This window comes from Tursiops truncatus, chromosome 3 (assembly GCF_011762595.2).
Source record: "Tursiops truncatus isolate mTurTru1 chromosome 3, mTurTru1.mat.Y, whole genome shotgun sequence".
Taxonomy (NCBI): domain Eukaryota; kingdom Metazoa; phylum Chordata; class Mammalia; order Artiodactyla; family Delphinidae; genus Tursiops; species Tursiops truncatus.
In genome coordinates this window covers 135,162,528-135,188,052 of record NC_047036.1, presented here as the reverse complement: position 1 = coordinate 135,188,052, position 25,525 = coordinate 135,162,528, and the positions used below count along the sequence as shown (strand labels likewise).

Here is a 25,525-nt window from a genome sequence, read left to right as displayed (position 1 = left end):
GTCATATTCGTGTGAGAGAGGGTGATGGCTTCTCCCCCTGAGCTTGCTCAAGTTGCCATCAGAAAGCCACTGCCAGTTATGATTCAAAACGTTCCCGAAGATTAGAAGGAATCCTGCAATCCTCAACAACAAACTTCAGCTTGTGATCTTACCAAAAAAGCTCATGGTGACAGTCGTGCCAAGAATCAAAGTCAAACAGCAACCATTCCAAATCTCCCAGCCGTACTTTCCACCAGTAGAGAAGGCCAAGACAGGACAAGTGACCTTTGTCTAATGAGAGACTGGTGAGCCACAAAAATACTTCCCCAAAAGTCCACGGGGGCATGAAGTGCTAGAGCTGTCCACAGCAGTTGGTGAAGTTCCTCTTTTGGGTTCCACATCTGCCTGGCAGACTTCCTCCATTTGGTCTGGCAGACCAGGTTCCAATAACCACAGGTTGGCATCACTATGGACCAAGCAGGGGATGAGGCATTCTGGGAGGAAGCAAAGGGGCAAACGGTCAAGGAGGGTCTGAACTTTGGTTTGGGGACAAGGCCCTCCATGCATTCCTCTAGAAGCTGGAACTTGACTTTCATCAGAGGACTTGAGGTTCATCCTGGCTTGGTTGTTGTGGGACCTTGTGAAAATTCTTTAACCTCAGAATTCTCAACACTGATGGTCATAATACTTCATAAGAGAGATATTAAGATGTAATGAGGTCATGGTTATTCAAATGTTGGATTTCTTTTTTTCCCTAAGCCAGTGTTTCCCAAGGTGTAGCACCAAGGGGGTACATCAGAAAATTTGGGGTTATAATAGACTTTTTCATTTTAATACTTATAAACTTAATTTAAAGGGTATTAAAAAACTAGAACTAGACCATCTACCTTGCTAAGATGAAATTAAGTTTAAAATGGAATCCAAGGGACTTCCCTGGTGGCACAGTGGTTAAGAATCCGCCTGCCAATGCAGGGGACACGAGTTCCGGCCCTGGCCCGGGAAGGTCCCACATGCTGTGGAGCAACTAAGCCCGTGCGCCACAACCACTGAGCCTGCGCTCTAGAGCCCGCAAGCCACAACTACTGAGCCCACGTGCCACAACTACTGAAGCCCGTGCACCTAGAGCCCATGCTCCACAACAAGAGAAGCCACCGCAATGAGAAGCCCACGCACCTCAGCGAAGAGTAGCCCCCACTCACCGCAACTACAGAAAGCCCACGCACAGCCATGAAGACCCAACGCAGGCAAAATTAAATAAATAAATTTATAAAAATAAAAAAATAAAATAAAAATGGAATCCAAGTGAAACGTATGTTAGAAATATATTAGGTTAATAATTTTTTAAATGTAGATATAGCAGAAATTATAAAGATGATTAAAATTTGAGAAGTAATACTGCCAGGGCTGTGAATCTCATCCTTGGGTCTCCTGGAAGGAGCACTCGAGGCCTTTTACATTATATAACACAGTACTCTCTTTGTAAGAAACCAGGGACACGTTGTTTTTGGTCACAGGATCAGATGCAGTTGTACTTCTCCCAAGGATTTGCTTTGGTTTATCTCATGAACATTGCAAACTGTGTAATCAATTAGGTTTCCCTGTTTGCACTGACAAGAAAGCTTAAAGCCTAAATTGGGGACCAGTTATCACATAATGTATAGGATTGTATCATATTCATTGTTTATGAGCCTCACTCCTAACTCTTATGGTCATTTATTTTTTCAGTTCTCTTCTACGTTTAACTTATTGTCTTCCTATATTTTCATATCCTTTAAACCACCTTAAATCTTATTTGAAATAAAAGAGGAGATAAATTGTTAAATGTCCTAAGTTCTTTTTCTTTTCTTTACTTAAAGATGGCATAAGCAAAGTTTGTCCTTAAACTCCAGGGATTGTTCTTTCTGCATCTCTTGGTGTCCCTAGGTTAATATAGATTCAAGCGTGCTTTGATAAGAGTGAGACAATCAGCATTCAGTTTCATTTTGAAATCAGCCCTTGTCAAAAGCCATCCTTGTCAGTATTACACCCCTGAGGTACAGAGAGTTATGACTGACTTCACACCTGGGTAACCCCATGGACCTTAAGTAAAATGGGAAATAGGTGCTGTGGTGGAATTGGGTTTCCTCCTTTTCCCTCAAAAGCCAAGCTTTTGCTGACAAAAAAACAAAAAACGAAAAACGCAAGCTAAAATGATACCAAATTCGGCGTCAGAGCACTCATAATACCCACAGCAATGGAAAGCTACTTTATTCATACTTTATACACTGAGTTTCCTAAACTAGCAGACTTTTCCTGCCTGCATCTCCCTGTACCTACCAGTGTTTTCTCCAGTGTGAGAAATTTTGGATCAACTTCTCATATTTTTCAGTTTCTTCACTACATAATATTTTCTGAGCCTCATCTTCTTCTCTATGAAATAAAGATAATCTCTTATTCTACCTATTTCAACATGAAGTTACAATAAAACAAAATACAGTATTCGCCGGGACTCTCTTAGTTGCATGTGACAAAAATTCAACTCAGACTAGCTAAGGGCAAAAGATAGATGGGGGGTTGGGGGGTGGAGTGGGGGAGGAGATTATTTAGAAATTATTCATATGAAGATTGAATAACCACATCAGTGCTTAATGGTGGATCTCAGAGACCTCTGGAATCAGAAACTTAAATTCCACCAAGACCCTCTCTGTGTGTCTCATGTGTTTCATTCTGTAGGTCGACTTTATTCTTTCTTGAACTATATTCATAGCTTCCGTATCTCAAATCTCACAATACACAAACCCACAGAGGAACTGAGACTTACTTTCTCTAGTCCCAAATTCAAAAATCCTACAAATGGATCTAACTGGCTAATCTTGGGTCAGCTACCCACCACTGAACTCATCAACTATGGCTGTAAGTTTGGGTATTAGGACTGGCTCATATCAGATTAAGTGCCTATCTGTGAACCATTAAACATTATCTAGGACAAAGATCTTTAAAAAGATGAAGCTCCCACTCAAGTCACATTTTTTAAATTAGTGTAGAGAAAGAAGAGAAAAGAATATGGAGAAAGATAGACTGTTACAGGCAGAAAAAAAAATAAGAGAGAATTACTACAGAGTGTTTAGGAAATCAGGATTATGAGACAAACATATGGTTTTCAAGTCACCCAGGAATTCAAGACTCATATCAAGTGCCACCTACTCCAAGAAACCTCTCCTGATAATTACTGCCCATTATGAGACCCTTCCCTCACTGGCCTACCCATTATGTTTACGTGAAATATAACTTCCACTAATTATATTTAATTTCTCATTTGAGTATATACTACATTAAATTACCTTCTAGCACATTGACTATTTTAAATTTTGTCTTCTCTGCTTGATTATTCCCTGGTGATAGAAATTGGCTATTTCTTGCTGATGCAGTCATAATGATTGGTGTTAACTTATTATTGCTCCCAGGAAATACATTTGCATTTTAACTGGGGTCTGCCACATGCAAAGTCTGAACCCAAAGGAGTAATTATAATGTTGGGAATGTTACACATACAACAGGACACCTTTGGCAGTCTAACTTAGGCCCAAATGCTGTCAAATCAAATATAACCACCACCATATTACTACATTTATCATCATCATGTTGTCATCATCAATTTTGGTTTGTTGATAAACTTAACGGCACTTATACATCCAGGGCGTACTATCTGGAAATGGGGAGGGGTGGGCAGCGCTGCATTATGGTTAAGATCATGGCCTCTGGAGCCAAGCAGACCTGAATTTGGTCTAAGTTCTGCCACTTAGTTGTGTGACTAAAGTCAAATTACTTCACACTGCTGAACATCGGTTCCTCACTATAAAGTGCGTACAACAATAGTACCTACCTCAAGGAGCTGTTTTCAGAATTATAATAAATGAGATAAGATGTCTAAAGCCCCTGGTACCTGGGAGTGTACCTGGTACATAGAAAGTGCTCAATAAATGGTAGCATTTAGTTAAAGTTCTAATTCAAATAATGTGTCCCATTCCCGCATAAACAAATATATTCATCAAGATACACCACACACACACATACACACACACACAAAAGATATATGACACAACTTTTAGTTGGAGAATGCAATAATTGCATCTAAACTCTATGTGGAAGGGGCTACAGAATCACAATAGTATATTCAAGTATATTCCTACATAAACTCTAAAATCTTCTGCCAGGACATAGGACTGCAATTATCCTATAAAACTTTATTAAATTTATTAAAGTTATTTAATTCAGACTTCCTACTAAGTCCCACACACAGACATATATAATAACACAACTATTCCTGCCCCCATCCCCTGGAGGGTAGCATGGACTCACAGCATACTTTATATGGACAAGAAACTAACCTTTTCTTGGTCACGCTACTGAAATTCTGAGGTGGTTTTTTTATTGTAGCATAACCTATCCTTACCTGACTAATGAAAGACTTCTTAATTTTTTCCCCAGTGTGCACTTAAAACTGCCCTTCCAGAACTTCCTCTCCCCATGCTTCAGATCCTTACTTGCTGCTTTCTCCATTGAAAAACACCTCTCCTATATCCCATGCCTTCAGGGACAATGAATTCTATGTGAATTCCTGCTGACTTGTTAAAGCTACAGAAGCATAAAAATGTTATCCTTTCCAAGAAACATACTTATAATTCAACTAGAGCCAAATGCAACAAAATGCCTTATCCCAAAGGAGTGAATTTTTAATAGCATGGAAGTCCAAAGAGAAAGAAATTTAAACATGTTAAGACATTTCTGACTATCATATTAAAAATGTCTCATTATAATTTTATACTTCATAAGGAACTTGTATATTCAGTATCTCAGGGCAACATTATTATCCCCATTATACAAATAAAGGAACTGGCGCTAAGAAAGTTTCATTTGATTGCTCAAGTTCACATGGCTGATAAATGATAGATTCAGAAATATTTAATCCAGATCTACTCCAAGCACAGAGTCCATTCAATCAATGAATAATTGTATATTATCTACTATATTCCAGACACTGTTCTAGACTTTGGAGATACAGCAATAAATAAAACAGAAAAAAAAAAATCTCGCATCTCAGAGAGCTTACATTCTAGAGAGGGGAGATGAGGAGAGCCAAACAAAACAAAACAAAAAAACAGATAATTTGGTGTCAGTTGGCAAAAGGCATAATGAAGAAAAATAAACAATGGTAAAGAGGACAGAGTATGCTAAAGGGTGCTATCTTATATAGGTAGTCACAGAAGGTCTTTATGAAAAGGTACATTTCAACAGAGACCCGAATGAAGGAAAGCAGCAAGCCAGGCATCTATTTGTAGTATAGGCTTTCCAGATATGGGTGGCAGCAAGTGCAAAGGCCCTGAGACAAGAGTGTATCTGATGTTTCCAAGGAACAGCAGGAGGGCCAATCTGGGATGAATACAGGAGTGAGTAAACAATAGGAGATGAAACCAATGAGGAAGTAGAAGGCAGATCACGGAGGGACAAGTGGGCCAATACAAGGATTCTGGCTTTCTCCTGAATGAAATAAGAAGCCTTTGGAATACTTTGAACATACGGGAGACTGGGCACTCTGATAGGAACTGGTGATGTAACAATAGATAACCAATAATAATTAATTAATTTGGGGGCACCAATTAAGATCAAGCTTATAGGGAAACTTACAATCTTAAGACCCTTATATTAAGAAAGAAGAAAGGTCTGTCATACAGAGTGAAGTAAGTCAGAAAGAAAAAGACAAATACCGTATGCTAACACATATACATGGAATTTAAGGGAAAAAAAAATGTCATGAAGTACCTAGAGGTAAGACAGGAATAAAGACACAGACCTACTGGAGAACGGACTTGAGGATATGGGGAGGGGGAAGGGTGAGCTGTGACAGGGCGAGAGAGAGGCATGGACATATATACACTAACAAACATAAGGTAGATAGCTAGTGGGAAGCAGCCGCATGGCACAGGGATATCGGCTCGGTGCTTTGTGACTGCTTGGAGGGGTGGGATAGGGAGGGTGGGAGGGAGGGAGACGCAAAAGGGAAGAGATATGGGAACATATGTATATGTATAACTGATTCACTTTGTTATAAAGCAGAAACTAACACACCATTGTAAAGCAATTATACCCCAATAAAGATGTTTAAAAAAAAAGAAAGACTGAAAAAAGTCAATGATCTATGCTTCCATCTCAAGAAGTTAGACATGAAATAACAAATTAAACCCAAAGAAAGTGTGGGAGGAAAAAAATGGTAAGAGTAGAAAGTAATTGAATAAAAAACTTATCCCTAGTGAGACAAATTGAGATCAAAGAGAAGACAAAAATAATCAATATCAGAAATGAAAAGGGCATCACTCTAGATATTTTAGACATTAAAAAGATCATAAGGGACAATATATTGAAACATATTTCTAAATTCCAAATTTTTGAATAATCAAATTCCTAAAAAAATATAAATTATCAGAACTGACACAAGAAGAAAGAGAAAATTAAAATAATACTATAACCATAAAATAAATTAATTACATAATTTAAAACCTTCCCAAAAGAAAACTGTAGGCCCAGATAGCATTACTGATGAGTTTTACCAAACATATAAAGAAGAAATCATGTCAGACTTTACAATAAATAAAATGGAACCCTCATCAACTGGTTTTGAGGCCACCATAGCCTTGACACTAAAAACTGAGGAGGGTATTCTGAGGAAGGAAAATTACAGACTAATCTTACCCATGAACACTGATACATCAAAGCCAGCAATATGTAAAGAACAATGTATCACAATCAAGTAGAGTTTATTCCAGGAATGTAAAGTTGAGTTGACATTTGTAAACCTATACATGTAATTTACCATATTAAAAGAGTAAGCAGAAAAATCATGATTATCTCAAGAAAGAAGGGAAAAATGTTGAGTACTTTGAAGAGGAGAAAAATGTTCATTCATCATATTTTTCATATGGGTAATGTCGCCTATGTCATTTCTAATTTTATTTATTTGAGTCCTCATTGTTTTTCTTGGTAAATCTAGCTAACAGTTTTATCTATTTTATCTTTTCAAAAACACAACTCTTAGTTTCATTTATCTTTTCTATTGTCTTTTTAGTCTCTCACTTATTTCCACTCAGATCTTTGTTATTTCATTCCTTCTGCAAACTTTGGGCTTAGTTTGCTCTTCTTTTTCTAGTTTCTTAAGGTGTAAAGTAAGATTATTTCTTTGAGATCTTTCTTGTTACTTAATGTAGGTGTCTATCACTATATACCTCCATCTTAGAGCTTTAGCAAAAGCAACAAAAGAAGAAATAGATAAATTGAACTTTATCAAAATTTAAAACTTTTGTGCCTTGAAGGACAGCATCAAGAAAGTAAAAAGACATTCCCTGGTGGCGCAGTGGTTAAGAACTCGCCTGCCAATGCAGGGGACGCGGGTTCGAGCCCTGGTCCGGGAAGATCCCACATGCCGCGGAGCAACTAAGCCCGTGCGCCACAACTACTGAGCTTGTGCTCTAGAGCCCGCGAGCCACAACTACTGAAGCCTGTGCGCCTAGAGCCCATGCTCTGCAACAAGAGAAGCCCCCGCTCACCGCAACTAGAGAAAGCCTGTGTGTAGCAACAAAGACCCAAAGCAGCCAAAAATAAAATATAAATAAATAAGAAAGTAAAAAGACAACCCACAGAATGAGAAAAATATTCACAGATCACATACCTGATAAGGAATTAGTACCTAGAATACATAAAGAACACATATATCTACATAATAGAAAGACAAATAATCCAATTAACAAATGGGCAAAGGATCTGAATAGACATTTCTACAAGAAAGGTATTAAATGGCCAATAAACACATGAAAAGACACTCCATATCATTAGTCATGGGGAAATCCAAATCAAAACCACAATGAGATAACACATCACATCCACTAAAGATGGCCAGAATCAAAAAGTTGGGTAGGGGCTTCCCTGGTGGAGCAGTGGTTGAGAGTCCGCCTGCCGATGCAGGGGATGTGGGTTCGTGCCCCAGTCTGGGAAGATTCCACATGCCGCGGAGCGGCTGGGCCCGTGAGCCATGGCTGCTGAGCCTGCGCGTCCGGAGCCTGTGCTCCGCAATGGGAGAGGCCACAACAGTGAGAGGCCGCGTACCACAAAAAAAAAAAAAAGTCGGGTGAACAACAAGTGTTGGTAAGACTGTAGAGAAATTGGAACCCTCATATACGGCTGACGGGGATGTAAAAGGGTATAGCCACTTTGGAAAACAGTCTGGCAGTTCCTCAAATGATCAAGCATCGAGTTACCATATGACCCAGCAATTGCAACCCTAGGTAACAACCCCAAGAGATATTAAAACATATGTCCACACAGAAACTTGCATACAAATGTCATAGCAGAATTATTCAAAGCAGCAAAAAGGTGGAAACAACCCAAATATCCATCAACAGACAAATGGATAAACCAAATGTGATGCAATCATACAATGGAATATTATTTGTGCATAAGAAGGAATGAAGCACTGACATATGCTATATATGGATGAAGCTTGTAAACAAAAGAAGAAAAGAAGCTAGTCACAAAACACCACATATTATATGTTTCCATTTGTATGAAATGTCCAGAATTGAAACCTATAGAAACAGAAAGTAGATGAGTGGTTGCATAGGGAAGCAACCAGGTTATTAGGAGCATAACAGCTAAAGAATATGGGGTTCATCTCAAGTTGATGAAAAGGTTCTAAACTTGACTATGGAAATGGCTGCACATACGTGAATGTACTAAAAATCATTTAATTGTACACTTTAAATGGGAGAATTGTATGGTATGTGAATTACAGTTCAATAGAGCTATGTCTTATAAAAGGAGAAAACGTTAGATTTCAAGGACTGAGTACAAAAAGGAATGTAAGGTATCTCATTAATTTTTTTTTTGGCTGTGTCGGGTCTTCGTTGCTGTGCACAGGCTTTCTCTAGTTGCGGCAAGAGGGGGTTACTCTTCGTTGCAGTGCACGGGCTTCTCATTGTGGTGGTTCCTCTTGTAGAGCACGGGCTCTAGGCGTGTGGGTTTCAGTAGTTGTGGCACACGGGCTCAGTAGTCGTGGCTCACGGGCTCTAGAGCGCAGGCTCAGTAGTTGTGGCCCACGGGCTTAGTTACTCTGCAGCACGTGGGATCTTCCCAGACCAGGGCTCGACCCCGTGTCCCCTGCATTGGCAAGTGGATTCTTAACCACTGTGCCACCAAGAAAGTCCCTCATTAATTAGTTTTAACATTGATTATATTTTGAGACGATAATGTTCCAAGTTGATAAAATATATTATTAAAATTAATTTCACTTGTTTCTTTTCACTTTTTTTAAACATGACTACTTGAAAATTCAAAATGACATATGTGACCCACATTATATTTCTATTGGATGGTGCTGTTTTAGAGATCTTACTTAAAAGACAAACTCTCTGAGCCTCAATTTCCTCATTCTTTATGAAGCAGTTATAATAGTACTGACCTCACAGGGCTGTGGCAGGGATTAAATGAGATAATGGTTTTAGAGAATTTAGCATGTGAACCTTAGCTCTTATTTTAAATGCTGGGTCTTTTTATCAAGGAAGCCCCTGGGTATTACCACATACAGCCATCATATCAAAAACCTCTAGCAGAAACTTTGAATTTATTTTACTATCGTAAACTTATTTTTAGAACTAAAAGGGATCTTAGAAACTACCGCATCCAAGAATTGCCAATTGTTATCTTGCAGATTTATTGTTTAGACCACACCATGGTTTTTAGAAATTGGATCTGAATATCTTTATTGTGAGACTGTGCTCTCCACTTGGCCACAGGCCCAACCACTCCCAATTCCCTCGGCAGAGCCTTACCTTTGGGTCACCTCTTTGGTGCTGAAGGCATCTGAGTTTGGACTTCGTCTTCAACTGGTCCAAGCCCCTCACTTATCTGCTGAAGAAACGGCAGCCCATGGAGGAGGACACTCGGCGGGTAGGTGCAGAACCAGGACTATAATTCAGTCTGCAGAGAGCCAGGCCAGCACCTCCTCCATACACACCAACGTGTGGAAGATCCTGACTGAGGGGGCAGGAACACAAGATGTCCAGCTGTTGTTAGAACATGCAACCCTTGGAGGCCCTGGTGGGACTGTGAGTTGTTCTTTAGTTTATCACTGGAGCAAATCAATCATTACTGTAGGCTATGATAACTTTACTGGAAACCAGTGGGTCATTCTGGTGGGAAGAGAGAGAAGATGGTACCTGGAAATCAATACTTCCAAATAGCCTGGTCTAAGATGCCCCAAATCCAGCCCTCAGTAAATCTGCCAACTAGCCCTCCCTGCACCATTATTTCCTTCCTCACATTTGTTTAGCAAATCAACAAAACTTAACAAAGCTCAATCTTTTTTTTTTTTTTTTTTTAAATGGGCACTTACTAATTTTCTTAAGTCAATTGATACTGAGAAGAAATTTTACTTCATTACCTGAAATAGAAAACCATCACTTGCCAAAAATAGATTAATAAATACAATGTAAAATTCTAATCAGAAACCGTTGCCTGGAGAGTTTTTAAAAGTCCCAATGCCCAGGCCGTACCCCGGACCTATTAAAACAGAATTCCAGCGGAGGGAGGAGGAGAAGACCAGGCAAAAGTAATTTTTTTTTTTTTTTTTTTTTTGGCGGTACGCGGGCCTCTCACTGTTGTGGCCTCTCCCATTGCGGAGCACAGGTTCCGGACACTCAGGCTCAGCGGCCGTGGCTCACGGGCCCAGCCGCTCCGCGGCATGTGGGATCTTCCCGGACCGGGACACGAACCCATGTTCCCTGCATCGGCAGGCGTACTCTCAACCACTGCGCCACCAGGGAAGCCCCCAAAAGTAATTTTTAAAGCTCTTTTCAAGAAATAGCAGTGTGAGCCAAGGATGAGACCCTCTAGAATTGATACTTCTGCCTTCTAAAACCTCTGCACCTGAGGCCCACTCTCTGTTAAAGAGATCAACAAGTGGTGGAGAGGCATTAAAGACACATCTAGCCCCAAACTGAGACCTCCTCCTCGATGCCTTCAGAAAAACTATGAAATGGAAAAACGTTCTCATTTGTGATTTGTAACTGTTTAATGGGTTGTTCCCTTACAGTCTAAAATTACCTCACATAGCACTTGCCCTTTGGAAAACACGGGACTGGTGGTCTGGTTTCTATTTCTGCGCACGTTCCACTCCCACTTCCCAGCCAAAGACTCCATCAAGGTAATTCTGGAGAACCCCTACTCACCTCTGTGTGTTCTCCAGGAGGGACTCCAAATGACTGCACTTACATCACACTTTCAGGCCCATCTTTCTATTTCAAAATGAATCCGTCCAGCAGTTCACATTAGAAAATCTTAAGGCAAAACCACATCTCTGTCTTCTTTCATTTCCTCCCAAGAAGCCCCTCATTTTCACCCAGGAATATCTGGCCCTGGAGATGGTTTAAGTCAGCTGTGCCCTTTTGGATCTTAAACGGAAGTATCAGCAGGAGAGATGGTGCAGAAAGTCACAAGACTTGCAGAGGGCCTCCTGCTATTCAGTTTCTTTTCCTCCCTTCATCTCTGAGCACACACAAGTACTCAATGACAGCCTGTCCTGATCAAGGGATGAGTCTAGAATGAAAGCTGGACTTTTGAGTGGAGACTCCTGATCTCCAAGACGTTTCCTCTTCTGGCCTGGGCAGCACCCCTAGAACTGGGTACCTGGCTGCACAGACTCAGGTTTGCAGAGCTGCCCCCAGAGGACAGCATGGCCTCAAGAGCAGGCAGCTTCGTTCACAGACAGAAAATTGAACAAAGCTCTGATCTCCCTCACTGCCTAAATTTAAAACTCAAATGCTGACACACTACCACCAGCTGAAACCTTCTCTCCTGTTTCCCTTAGAGCCTATGATCCAGCCTCCAGGTCTCCTCCCTGATTCTCTATCCCAAAGCTGCAAAGCTCCTGCTATGTCCGTAAGTCTAAAATGTCCTTCTGCTCCATCCCCACCTGGCCAAAGCCCACCCACCCTCAAGGCTGATTGCAAATGTCACCTCCTCCATGAAGCCTGAGATGACTTCTCCAGCCAAATAATAATAATAATAGAATTAATAATAATAATATTAATAGCTAGCATTTATCAAGCGCTTGCTATTGGCAGGCACTAAGCTAAGAGCTCACATGTTTGATCTTGACCAAATCATACACTAGACAGTATCTCATTATCCCTGCCCTGCCATTTTCTATCTCTGTGACATCTGTCAAGTTACTTCTTCTCTCTATGCCTCATTTTCCTCAGACATCAGTGGGGATTATAATGTATCTTCCTCATAAGGCTGTTGTAACAATAAAATAAATTAATGCACATAAAGCATGACACATGGTTTTTACTCAGTAAGTAGCATTAGTTCTTGTAAGAACATTACAAGAAGTAAATAATAATGCGTTAGTATTATCCGCATTTTACAGGTGAGGAAACCAAGGCACAGAGAGTTTAGGGTAAACAGCCCACGTTCAGTGAAGAGCAAGAATTTTACTTCTCTGTCTGGTCCTAAATTGGGCTTTGCTCATAGTGCTCAACTGTTCTTGTCAATTATTTGCATACCTGTCTGCCGTCATCTTTCCAGCTTCATTGTTTCACTTTTCCTCCTGTGGACACTAAACTCCAGGGTAGAACAAATGGGTGTCTCCTGGACACTGGGCCCCTGCATTTTCCTAGCCCTCCCCGACTGACCCTCTTCTCCTGTAACAGTACAGCCTCTCCTTCAAATCTACTGTGACTCCTCCTCCTTCATGTAATCTTGCCTCAACCTCCCAAGTGGGCGTGGTCTCTCCACCCCTTCTGTTCCCCTAGCGGTTCATTTGGACTGTGAGCCTTCTCTCATCCTGTCCTGTTTAATAGACATCTGAGCCCTTGGCTTATTTCCACCGCTAAACTGTAAACTCCTTATGAAAAGGGATTAGGGACTTCCCTGGTGGTGCAGTGGTTAAGACTCCGTGATCCCAATGCAGGGGGCTGGCCAGGGTTTGATCCCTGGTCACGGAACTAGATCTCACGTGCATGCCACAACTAAGAGTTCACATGCCACAACTAAGGAGCCAGTTAGCCGCAACTAAGGAGCTCACCTGCCGCAACTAAGACCCAGCACAACCAAATAAATAAATTAAATATTTTTTTAAAAAGAAAAAGAAAAGGGATTTACTTTCAACCAAACAATACACTAGGAATTCAATAAAAGTTTCATGGATGAAGGAATGGCTGAATAAATAAATAAATAAATGCACTTGTTTTCATGTTTCCTTGGAGAGGATCCCTAGCTTCCTGGATGTGTTTGGTACCTGCATTGCATAGAAAACACTTTTGTCCTGAGCATTTTGAAGGAGATAATTGTTCATTCATCGTATTTTTCATGTGGACCAAGGAAATATCAAGAGAAGTTGTATTCACTATGATTCCTAGTGTAGAATTCTGAGCTGTATTATACCTCGGCAAGTTTTATGCACCCTTTCCAGAGGTTACAATCAGTCAGTACAGTCAAATTCCACCCGTACACATGTTTGTTGTACTGATTACAATATTGTTTTTAAGACTGAATTGAGGTATAGCCACTTTGGAAGACAGTTTGACAGTTTCTCATAAAACTAAACATACTCTTGGGCTTCCCTGGTGGCGCAGTGGTTGAGAATCTGCCTGCCAATGCAGGGGACGCAGGTTCGAGCCCTGGTCTGGGAAGATCCCACATGCCGCGGAGCAACTAGGCCCGTGAGCCACAAGTACTGAGCCTGCGCGTCTGGAGTCTGTGCTCTGCAACAAGAGAGGCCACGATAGTGAGAGGCCCGCGCACCGTGATGAAGAGTGGCACCCGCTCGCCGCAACTGGAGAAAGCCCTCACACAGAAACAAAGACCCAACGCAGCCAAAAATAAAATATAAATAAATAAATTAATTTTTTTTAAAAAAAAAGAGTAGCTCCTGCTCTCCACAACTAGAGGAAGCCTGCACGCAGCGGCGAAGACCCAACGCAGCCAAAAATAAAATATAAATAAACATACTCTTACTATACAAGCCAGCAATCATGCTCCTTGGTATCTACCCAAAGGAGTTGAAAACTTATGTCCACACAAAAACCTGCACATGGTTTTTATAAAGTTTATAGCAGCTTTATTCATAGTTGCCAAAGATGTCTTTCAGTAGATTAATAGATAAACTATGGTATATCCAGACAATGGAATATTATTCAGCACTAAAAAGCAATGAACTATCAAATCATGAAAAGACACAAAGGAACTTTAAATGCATATTTACAAAGTGAAAGAAGCCAGCCTGAAAAGGCTACATACTGTATGATTTCAACTACATAACATTCTGGTAAAAGCAAAATTATGAAGACAGTAAAAAGATCAGTGGCTGCCAGGAGTTGAGGAGGGGAGGGATGAATAGGTAGAGTGCAGAGGATTTTTAGGACAGTGAAAACACTCCACATGATACCACAATGATGGATACATGTTATTACAGATTTGTCTAAACCGACAGAACGTACAATGCCAAGAGTGAACTCTAATGTAAATTATGGGCTCTGAATGATAATGACATGTCAACGTAGGTTCATCAGTTTTAACAAAGGTACCACTCTGATGGGGATGCTGATAATGGGGGAAGCTGTGCATGTGTGGGGGGCAGGGGGTTTATGTGAAATCTCTGTACATTCCCCTCAATTTTGCTGTAAACCTTAAACTGATATTAAAAATGAAGTCTAAATTTTGAAAAATTGAATTTGAATGCATTTAGATGTGACATGACTGTCCTAGTATTCTGATGTCTCCAGGACCATCCAGAACCATATACACGGCATCCTTCACTTGTTTACTGTTTTATTGTTTTGTTTTGTTTTTTTGCGGTACGCGGGCCTCTCACTGTTGTGGCCTCTCCTGTTGCGGAGCACAGGCTCCGGACGCGCAGGCTTAGCGGCCATGGCTCACAGGCCCAGCTGCTCCGTGGCATGTGGGATCTTCCCGGACCGGGGCACGAACCCGTGTCCCCTGCATCGGCAGGCGGACTCTCAACCACTGCACCACCAGGGAAGCCCTGTTTACCTTTTCTACCTGGCTCCTAAAAGCCCTAGATTTTGTCATCCTGCAAGTTTAGGCTAATAAGGGGTCTTTACTTCAAGCCTTAACTCCAAAAAGTTCCAATAGAACAATGAGATCATCTCAACAAAGACATACAAAGAATACAACAAAGAATACAATATTCAGGACTTCCCTGCTGGTCCAATGGTTAAGAATCGGTCCTGCAATGCAGGGGATGCCGGTTCGATCCCTGGTCTGGGAAATAAGATCCCACATGCCGCAGAGCAACTAAGCCTGCGCACTAAAACTACTAAGCCTGCGCACTCTGGAGCCTGTGTGCCACAACTAGAGAGGAGCCCACGCACCGCAACAAATGATCTTGCGTGGGGCAACTAAGACCCGACTCAGACAAAAAATAAATAAATATTTTAAAATAAATAAATACAATAGTCAAGTGGATATTGAAGAAAATGAGATATGAGCATCTGGAACTGTAATCAAGGACTATCTTGGTGTGTTTGTTAGTTTTATGACCAAGTACCCTGAGAGCTCTTGCAACTTTCAGAAGTGCCTGAGTATTCACTGGGAAATATTTTTATAAGTTATTAATCAACAGCACCAATTCTGTGCTCAACATTGTTCTAAAGATTGAAGGACTTACAAGAGAAAGAGAAAATAGGCTTCTTGACTCAAAGAACCTTATCATCTATTTATCTAGTCCTGGATGACAAGAGTCTCAAAAAAAAAAACGAAAAAAAAACAAGTACTGAATGTCTGTTGTAAGCCAGGTCCTGTTCATAGAGCATATGAATCCTCTTTGTTCAGTATCTCCTCCAATCTTCACAACAGCCCTTTGTGGTAGGTACTAGAAAAACCATCCCCATTGTAACATGAGGAAAGTACAGCACAGAAAGATCATGTACCCTTCCCAATGCCATATAAACAATAAATGGTAGTCGGTGTTTAAGCATCTGGGCTCTTAGAGACCATTACGTTTAACTATGCCCTATATTCCACCTCAAAAGGTAGCACGAGCTTACTTTAAATGTAATATGTAGTGAGGAAAGGTGGCTCCAGTCCAGGTCATCCATGTTCGAAGGGATATATTGCTATTTTCCATCCCCACTCCCAGCCTCCAATAAAGACATGCTTTTTTAATTTTGTTAACTGACCACTGGAACCACTCTCCATGTGGCAAACCGTGACAAGTCAGTGGATCCAAGAGGGAATCCAGATGACTACACCTTGCAAAGAGAACTTGGACCCTTCAATATGCCAACAAGTGCAAAATTTCCAAGGCTAGGGATTTCCCCCAGGGAAGTATCTCTCTCTCTCTCTGATCATCTACCAGATAGAAGGAGATGGCCTAAGCCAATCTAAGAGCGCTTCTTCATTCAGAGTGGATTTTCTCATGCCTAAAGTGTTGACCAATGAGGACACATTTCACCTCTGAGTGATACTGTGGATTCTCCAGCTGATTTCCTGGGTCCAGCCATCACAAGGATGATATAAGGTTATCTCCATGCAAACTGGTTTCATCAGTGTCTCAACCAGCCTGGAAAATTTGCATAAATGATGTCATGCAGAAAGAGAAAGTTAAACTGCCTTAAAGTCAACTGGTTCTACTGGCTACTGTTCATTCATTGAAACAACACAGTGCTTATACTGCATCAAGGTTCTGGAGCATTCCAAATACAGGTCTGCTCATCTGCTCACTAATCCTCACACTTTCTCTCAGTCACCAAGAATGGCATCCATCTAAAGAAACAGATGAGGGCTTCCCTGGTGGCGCAGTGGTTGAGAGTCCGCCTGCCGATGCAGGGGGCGCGGGCTCGTGCCCCGGTGGGAGGATCCCGCATGCCGCGGAGCGGCTGGGCCCGTGAGCCATGGCCGCTGAGCCTGCGCATCCGGAGCCTGTGCTCCGCAACTGGAGAGGCCGCAGCAGTGGGAGGCCCGCGTACCGGAAAAAAAAAAAAAAAAAAGAAACAGATGAGAGCAACCAAAGGAATGTGTTGGTAGAGCTAGGTGTTGAATTCCTTTTCTGCATGTTCTATAATCATCTTCTGGCCGGATGTTCCTGATTACTAGGGGCAACGCCCCAAGGCTTAGCCAGTTTAACTGCGGGTTCTGACAACAACCAACCCTTCAGAATCCTGGCATTCATTGCTTCATCAGGGGCTCCCAAATCTCTATTGCACATTGCATACTCATTTCCTCTGTTCAACAGCACATGCTTTCATGCTGTTGCTGAAGATCTGTACTCATTTCTCACCTTTCCCCTCCTCTCCTCTATCCAAAGCAGCCAGGCTGGCTTAGCACTCTGGGGCCACCCCTATTGATTTATGCGCAAATAGGACACAATTTCCAGAAAGGTGGTGATTTTCCTTCCTGGAATTCTCACACATAATGTTACTATGTGCTCAAATATGGATTTGAGAAAGGATTTAGTGGCAAAGGAATATCTTCGTTCCATAGTCTGAAAGTAATATGTCTATTTCTGTGGTCCCCCAACTGTATACCAAGTCACCCCAAGGCACCATATAAATTCACGGAAGTGCTAGGAGCTACCTGAAATTCCCTAAGGGAAACTTGAAATACTCAGCATCTGTTGAACACTGCACCAATTTAGGGTTGTTCAATGTCAACATTACATCATGCTGCATTCCTTTCAATGATGGCATAGCTTTGCAAAATCATGTTTTCTGCAGTAACTGTGATAAAAAAAAAAAAAACCAAGTCCCATAAGGAAGTCTGTGGAACAGGAAATGAAGGTGGCAGCGTCCAATCTAATTCCAAAGTTTGAGTTGTTGTCCAGTGCCCAACAGGCATGTGCATCCCATTAGTAACCAGGTGATTTAACAATGCAATAAAAATAGGATTATTTTCTTTCAATTTATGAGTATCATTTTTTCAAATGACTGCTAAAAAGTTGTTAGGACATAAAGACATTACATTGTTTGGAACTAACTACTTAATAAATGGAACCATTATGTATTTCTTTTGGCCTAAGGGCACCATGAAAAAAATCACTGGGGTACTAAGGGCTCCATAAACTGAGACGGTTTGGAAACCTCTGGTCCAGTCAATAATGCTTTGCAGCTCTCAGGGACCTCATTTGTACCTGATCTTGGTTTGGATGCTGGGGCTGCTTCAGTTCAGTGGCTTTTCTACCTTTTGGTGCTCAAGGTGCCAGTACACAAGGTCTTTGTGATATAGCATCTAGCCCAGGCCTGTCTCAGCCTTGCTGGGCGTCCCTCCTCTCTGTCCTCCGTGCTCTGCTCACATTGACCTCCTTTCAGTTCCTCACACACAGCAAGCCCGTTCCCATGATGGAGACGTCTTGCTGGCACGTCTTGCTGCCTCTTATCCTGGTTTACACTCAGGTCCCATCTTAAATTCCACCTCATCAGAAAGGCCTCCCCTGACCTTTTTTTTTTTTTTTTTTTTTTTTTTGGCCACACTGTGCGGCATGTGGGATCCTAGTTCCCTAATACGGGATTGAACCTGTGCCCCCAAGATTTGAAGCACGAAGTCTTAAACACTGGACCACAAGCCTCCCCTGACCTATTACAGTGAGGTCTCCCTGTTATCCTGTCTCACCCACAGTTCATTTCCCTCATATGATTTTATCCTCTGCATATACATGTTTACCTCTGTGGGGACACAGTCTGTCTGCTCACAGCTGTGTCCACTGAACTTAGCACAGTGACTTAGCACGTAACTGTCATTCAAGAAATCGCTGTGGACATAAAAATGTGTAGTGGGGACGGCGGGGAAAATGGCGGAAAAGTAAGACGCGGAGTTCACCTTCCTCCCCACAGATACATCAGAAATACATCTACACGTGGAACAACTCCTACAGAACACCTACTGAACGCTGGCAGAAGACCTCAGACCTCCCAATAGGCAAGAAACTCCCCCCCGTACCCGGGTAGGGCAAAAGAAAAAAGAATAAACAGAGACAAAAGAATAGGGACGGGACCTGCACCAGTGGGAGGGAGCTGTGAAGGAGGAAAGCTTTCCACACACTAGAAGCCCCTTCGCGGGCGGAGACTGCGGGAAGCGGAGGGGGGAGCTTCGGCGCCGCGGAGGAGAGCACAGCAACAGGGGTGCAGAGGGCAAAGCGGAGATATTCCCACACAGAGGATCGGTGCCGACCAGCACTCACCGGTCCGAGAGGCTCGTCTGCTCACCCGCCGGGGCGGGCGGGGCTGGGAGCTGAGGCTCAGGCTTCGGTCAGAGCGCAGGGAGAGGACTGGGGTTGGCGGCGTGAACACAGCCTGAAGGGGGTTTGTGCACCACGGCTAGCCGGGAGGGAGTCCGGGGAAAAGTCTGGACCTGCTGAAGAGCCAAGAGACTTTTTCTTCCCTCTTTGTTTCCTGGTGTGCGAGGAGAGGGGATTAAGAGCGCTGCTTAAAGGAGCTCCAGAGACGGGCACGAGCCGCGGCTAACAACGCGGACCCCAGAGACGGGCATGAGACACTAAGGCTGCTGCTGCTGGCACCAAGAAGCCTGTGTGCGAGCACAGGTCACTCTCCACACCTCCCTTCCGGGCAGCCTGTGCAGCCTGCCACTGCCAGGGTCCCGTGATCCAGGGACAACTTACCCGGGAGAACGCACAGCGCGCCTCAGGCTGATGCAACGTCACGTCGGCCTCTGCCGCCGCAGGCCCGCCCCGCACTCCGTGCCCCTCCCTCCCCTCGGCCTCAGTGAGCCAGAGTCCCCGAAGCAGCGGCTCCTTTAACCCCGTCCTGTCTGAAGAACAGACGCCCTCGGGCGAAGAACACACACCCTCTGGAGACCTACACGCAGAGTCAGGGCCAAATCCAAAGCTGAGCCCCGGGAGCTATGCAAACAAAGAAGAGAAGGGGAAATCTCTCCCAGCAGCCTCAGGAGCAGCGGATCAAATCTCCACAATCAACTTGATGTACCCTGCATCTGTGGAATACCTGAATAGACAACAAATCATTCCAAATTGAGGAGGTGGACTTTGAGAGCAAGATTTATTATTTTTTCCCCTTTTCCTCTTTTTGTGAGTGTGTATGTGTATGCTTCTGTGTGAGATTTTGTCTGTATAGCTTTGCTTTCACCGTTTATCCTAGGGTTCTATCCATCCTTTTTTTTTTCTACTTTTTAAAAAATTTTTTTCTTAATAATTATTTTTTATTTTAATAACTTTATTTTATCTTACTTTATTTTATTTTATCCTCTTTCTTTATTTCTACTTTTTCTCCCTTTTATTCTGAGCCGTGTGGATGAAAGGCTCTTGGTGCTGCAGCCAGGAGTCAGTGCTGTGCCTCTGAGGTGGGAGAGCCAACTTCAGGACACTGGTCCACAAGAGACCTCCCAGCTCCACGTAATATCAAATGGCGAAAATCTCCCAGGGATCTCCATCTCAACACCAACAACCAGCTTCACTCAACGACCAGCAAGCTACAGTGCTGGTCCCTATGCCAAACAACTAGCAAGACAGGGACACAATCCCACCCATTAGCAGAGAGGCTGCCTAAAATCATAGTAAGTCCACAGACACCCCAAAACACACCACCAGACGTGGACATGCCCACCAGAAAGACAAGATCCAGCCTCATCCACCAGAACACAGGCACTAGTCCCCTCCACCAGGAAGCCTACACAACCCACTGAACCAACTTTAGCCACTGGGGACAGACACCAAAAACAACGGGAACTACGAACATGCAGTCTGCAAAAAGGAGACCCCAAACACAGTAAGATAAGCAAAATAAGAAGACAGAAAAACACACAGCAGATGAAGGAGCAAGATAAAAACCCACCAGACCTCACAAATGAAGAGGAAATAGGCAGTCTACCTGAAAAGGAATTCAGAATAATGAGAGTAAAGATGATCCAAAATCTTGGAAACAGAATAGAGAAAATGCAAGAAACATTTAACAAGGACATAGAAGAACTAAAGATGAAACAAGCAATGATGAACAACACAATAAATGAAGTTAAACATACTCTAAAAGGGATCAATAGCAGAATAACTGAGGCAGAAGAACGGATAAGTGACCTGGAAGATAAAATAGTGGAAATAACTACTGCAGAGCAGAATAAAGAAAAAAGAATGAAAAGAACTGAGGACAGTCTCAGAGGCCTCTGGGACAACATTAAATGCACCAACATTCGAATCACAGGGGTTCCAGAAGAAGAAGAGAAAAAGAAAGGGACTGAGAAAATATTTGAAGAGATTATAGTTGAAAACTTCCCTAATATGGGAAAGGAAATAGTTAATCAAGTCCAGGAAGCACAGAGAGTCCCATACAGGGTAAATCCAAGGAGAAACACGCCAAGACACATATTAATCAAACTGTCAAAAATTAAATACAAAGAAAACATATTAAAAGCAGCTAGGGAAAAACAACAAATAACACACAAGGGAATCCCCATAAGGTTAACAGCTGATCTTTCAGCAGAAACTCTGCAAGCCAGAAGGGAGTGGCAGGACATATTTAAAGTGATGAAGGAGAAAAATCTACAACCAAGATTACTCAACCCAGCAAGGATCTCATTCAGATTTGATGGAGAAATTAAAACCTTTACAGACAAGCAAAAGCTGAGAGAGTTCAGCACCACCAAACCAGCTTTACAACAAATGCTAAAGGACCTTCTCTAGGCAAGAAACACAAAAGAAGGAAAACACCTACAATAACAAACCCAAAACAATTAAGAAAATGGGAATAGGAACATACATACCGATAATTACCTTAAATGTAAATGGATTAAATGCTCCCACCAAAAGACACAGACTGGCTGAATGGATACAAAAATAAGACCCATATATATGCTGTCTACAAGAGACCTACTTCAGACCTAGAGACACATACAGACTGAAAGTTAAGGGATGGAAAAAGATATTCCATGCAAATGGAAACCAAAAGAAAGCTGGAGTAGCAATTCTCATATCAGACAAAATAGACTTTAAAATAAAGACTATTAGAAGAGACAAGGACACTACATAATGATCAAGGGATCGATCCAAGAAGAAGATATAACAATTGTAAATATTTATGCACCCAACATAGGAGCACCTCAATACATAAGGCAAATACTAACAGCCATAAAAGGGGAAATTGACAGTAACACATTCATAGTAGGGGACTTTAACACCCCACTTTCACCCATGAACAGATCATCCAAAATGAAAATAAATAAGGAAACACAAGCTTTAAATGATACATTAAACAAGAGGGGCTTAATTGATATTTATAGGACATTCCATCCAAAAACAACAGAATACACATTTTTCTCAAGTGCTCATGGAACATTCTCCAGCACAGATCATACCTTGGGTCACAAATCAAGCCTTGGTAAATTTAAGAAAATTGAAATTGTATCAAGTATCTTTTCCGACCACAACGCTATGAGACTAGATATCAATTACAGGAAAAGATCTGTAAAAACTACAAACACATGGAGGCTAAACAATACACTACTTAATAACGAAGGGATCGCTGAAGAAATCAAAGAGGAAATCAAAAAATACCTAGAAACAAATGACAATGGAGACACGATGACCCAAAACCCATGGGATGCAGCAAAAGCAGTTCTAAGAGGGAAGTTTATAGCAATACAATCCTACCTTAAGAAACAGGAAACATCTCGAATAAACAACCTAACCTTGCACCTAAAGCAATTAGAGAAAGAAGAACAAAAAAGCCCCAAAGTTAGCAGAAGGAAAGAAATCATAAAGGTCAGATCAGAAATAAATGAAAAAGAAATGAAGGAAAAGATAGCAAAAATCAATAAAACTAAAAGCTGGTTCTTTGAGAAGATAAACAAAATTGATAAACCATTAGCCAGACTCATCAAGAAAAAAAGGGAGAAGACTCAAATCAATAGAATTAGAAATGAAAAAGGAGAAGTAACAACTGACACTGCAGAAATACAAAGGATCATGAGAGATTACTACAAGCAACTCTATGCCAATAAAATGGACAACCTGGAAGAAATGGACATATTCTTAGAAATGCACAACCTGCCAAGACTGAATCAGGAAGAAATAGAAAATATGAATAGACCCATTACAAGCACTGAAATTGAAACTGTGATTAAAAATCTTCCAACAAACAAAAGCCCAGGACCAGATGGCTTCACAGGCAAATTCTATCAAACATTTAGAGAAGAGCTAACACCTATCCTTCTCAAACTCTTCCAAAATATAGCAGAGGGAGTAACACTCCCAAATTCATTCTACGAGGCCACCATCATCCTGATACCAAAACCATACAAGGATGTCACAAAGAAAGAAAACTACAGGCCAATATCACTGATGAACATAGATGCAAAAATTCTCAACAAAAACTAGCAAACAGAATCCAACAGCACATTAAGAGGATCATACACCATGATCAGGCAGGGTTTATTCCAGGAATGTAAGGATTCTTCAATATATGCAAATCAATCGATGTGATACACCAAATTAACAAATTGAAGGAGAAAAACCATATGATCATCTCCATAGATGCAGAGAAAGCTTTCGACAAAATTCAACACCCATTTATGATAAAAACCCTGCAGAAAGTGGCATAGAGGGAACTTTCCTCAAAATAATAAAGGCCATATATGACAAACCCACAGCCAACATCGTCCTCAATGGTGAAAAACTGAAAGCATTTCCACTAAGATCAGGAACAAGACAAGGTTGCCCACTCTCACCACTCTTAGTCAACATAGTTTTGGAAGTTTTAGCCACAGCAATCAGAGAAGAAAAGGAAATAAAAGGAATCCAAATAGGAAAAGAAGAAGTAAAGCTGTCACTGTTTGCAGATGACATGATACTATACATAGAGAATCCTAAAGATGCTACCAGAAAACTACTAGAGCTAATCAATGAATCTGGTAAAGTAGCAGGATACAAAATTAATGCACAGAAATCTCTGGCATTCCTATACACTAATGATGAAAAATCTGAAAGTGAAATCAAGAAAACACTCCCATTTACCATTGCAACAAAAAGAATAAAATATCTAGGAATAAACCTACCTAAGGAGACAAAAGACCTGTATGCAGAAAATTATAAGACACTGATGAAAGAAATTAAAGATGACACAAATAGATGGAGAGATATACCATGTTCTTGGATAGGAAGAATCAACATTGTGAAAATGACTCTACTACCCAAAGCAATCTACAGATTCAGTGCAATCCCTATCAAACTACCACTGGCATTTTTCACAGAACTATAACAAAAAAATTCACAATTTGTATGGAAACACAAAAGACCCCGAATAGCCAAAGCAATCTTGAGAACGAAAAACAGAGCTGGAGGAATCAGGCTCCCTGATTTCAGACTATACTACAAAGCTACAGTAATCAAGACAGTATCGTACTGGCACAAAAACAGAAAGATAGATCAATGGAACAGGATAGAAAGCCCAGAGATAAACCGACGCACATATGGTCACCTTATCTTCGATAAAGGAGGCAGGAATGTACAGTGGAGAAAGGACAGCCTCTTCAATAAGTGGTGCTGGGAAAACTGGACAGGTACATTTAAAAGTATGAGATTAGAACACTCCCTAACACCATACACAAAAATAAGCTCAAAATGGATTAAAGACCTAAATGTAAGGCCAGAAACTATCAAACTCTTAGAGGAAAACATAGGCAGAACACTCTATGACATAAATCACAGCAAGATCCTTTTTGACCCACCTCCTAGAGAAATGGAAATAAAAACAAAAATAAACAAATGGGACCTAATGAAACTTCAAAGCTTTTGCACAGCAAAGGAAACCATAAACAAAACCAAAAGACAACCTTCAGAATGGGAGAAAATATTTGCAAATGAAGCAACTGACAAAGGATTAATCTCCAAAATTTACAAGCAGCTCATGCAGCTCAATAACGAAAAAACAAACAATCCAATCCAAAAATGGGCAGAAGACCTAAATAGACATTTCTCCAAAGAAGATATACAGAGTGCCAACAAACACATGAAAGAATGTTCAACATCATTAATCATTAGAGAAATGCAAATCAAAACTACAATGAGATATCATCTCACACCAGTCAGAATGGCCATCATCAAAAAATCTAGAAACAATAAATGCTGGAGAGGGTGTGAAGAAAAGGGAACACTCCTGCACTGCTGGTGGGAATGTGAATTGGTACAGCCACTATGGAGAACAGTATAGAGGTTCCTTAAAAAGCTAAAAATAGAACTACCATATGACCTAGCAATCCCACTACTGGGCATATACCCTGAGAAAACCATAATTCAAAAAGAGTCATGTACCAAAACGTTCATTGCAGCTCTATTTACAATAGCCCGGAGATGGAAACAACCTAAGTGCCCATCATCAGATGAATGGATAAAGAAGATGTGGCACATATATACAATGGAATATTACTCAGCCATAAAAAGAAACGAAATTGAGCTATTTGTAATGAGGTGGACAGACCTAGAGTCTGTCATACAGAGTGAAGTAAGTCAGAAAGAGAAAGACAAATACCATATGCTAAAACA

General features: G+C 41.4%; 1 protein-coding gene across 8 annotated transcripts in view; it reads right to left on the bottom strand.

Moving 5' to 3' along the window:
• ADRA1B (adrenoceptor alpha 1B) overlaps positions 1 to 25,525 on the bottom strand; it is a 627,213-nt gene that overhangs the window by 599,227 nt on the left and 2,461 nt on the right. For 6 of the 8 annotated variants that reach the window (XM_073802761.1, XM_073802764.1, XM_073802767.1 and 3 more), the window contains exons 2-3: positions 9,834 to 10,193; positions 153 to 473 (exon numbers count right to left, since the gene is read on the bottom strand). The gene's annotated coding sequence lies outside the window, so the exon portion shown is untranslated. The remainder of the gene's footprint in view (positions 1 to 152; positions 474 to 9,833; positions 10,194 to 25,525) is intronic. The other 2 variants (XM_073802762.1, XM_073802765.1) reach the window with 2 other exon arrangements.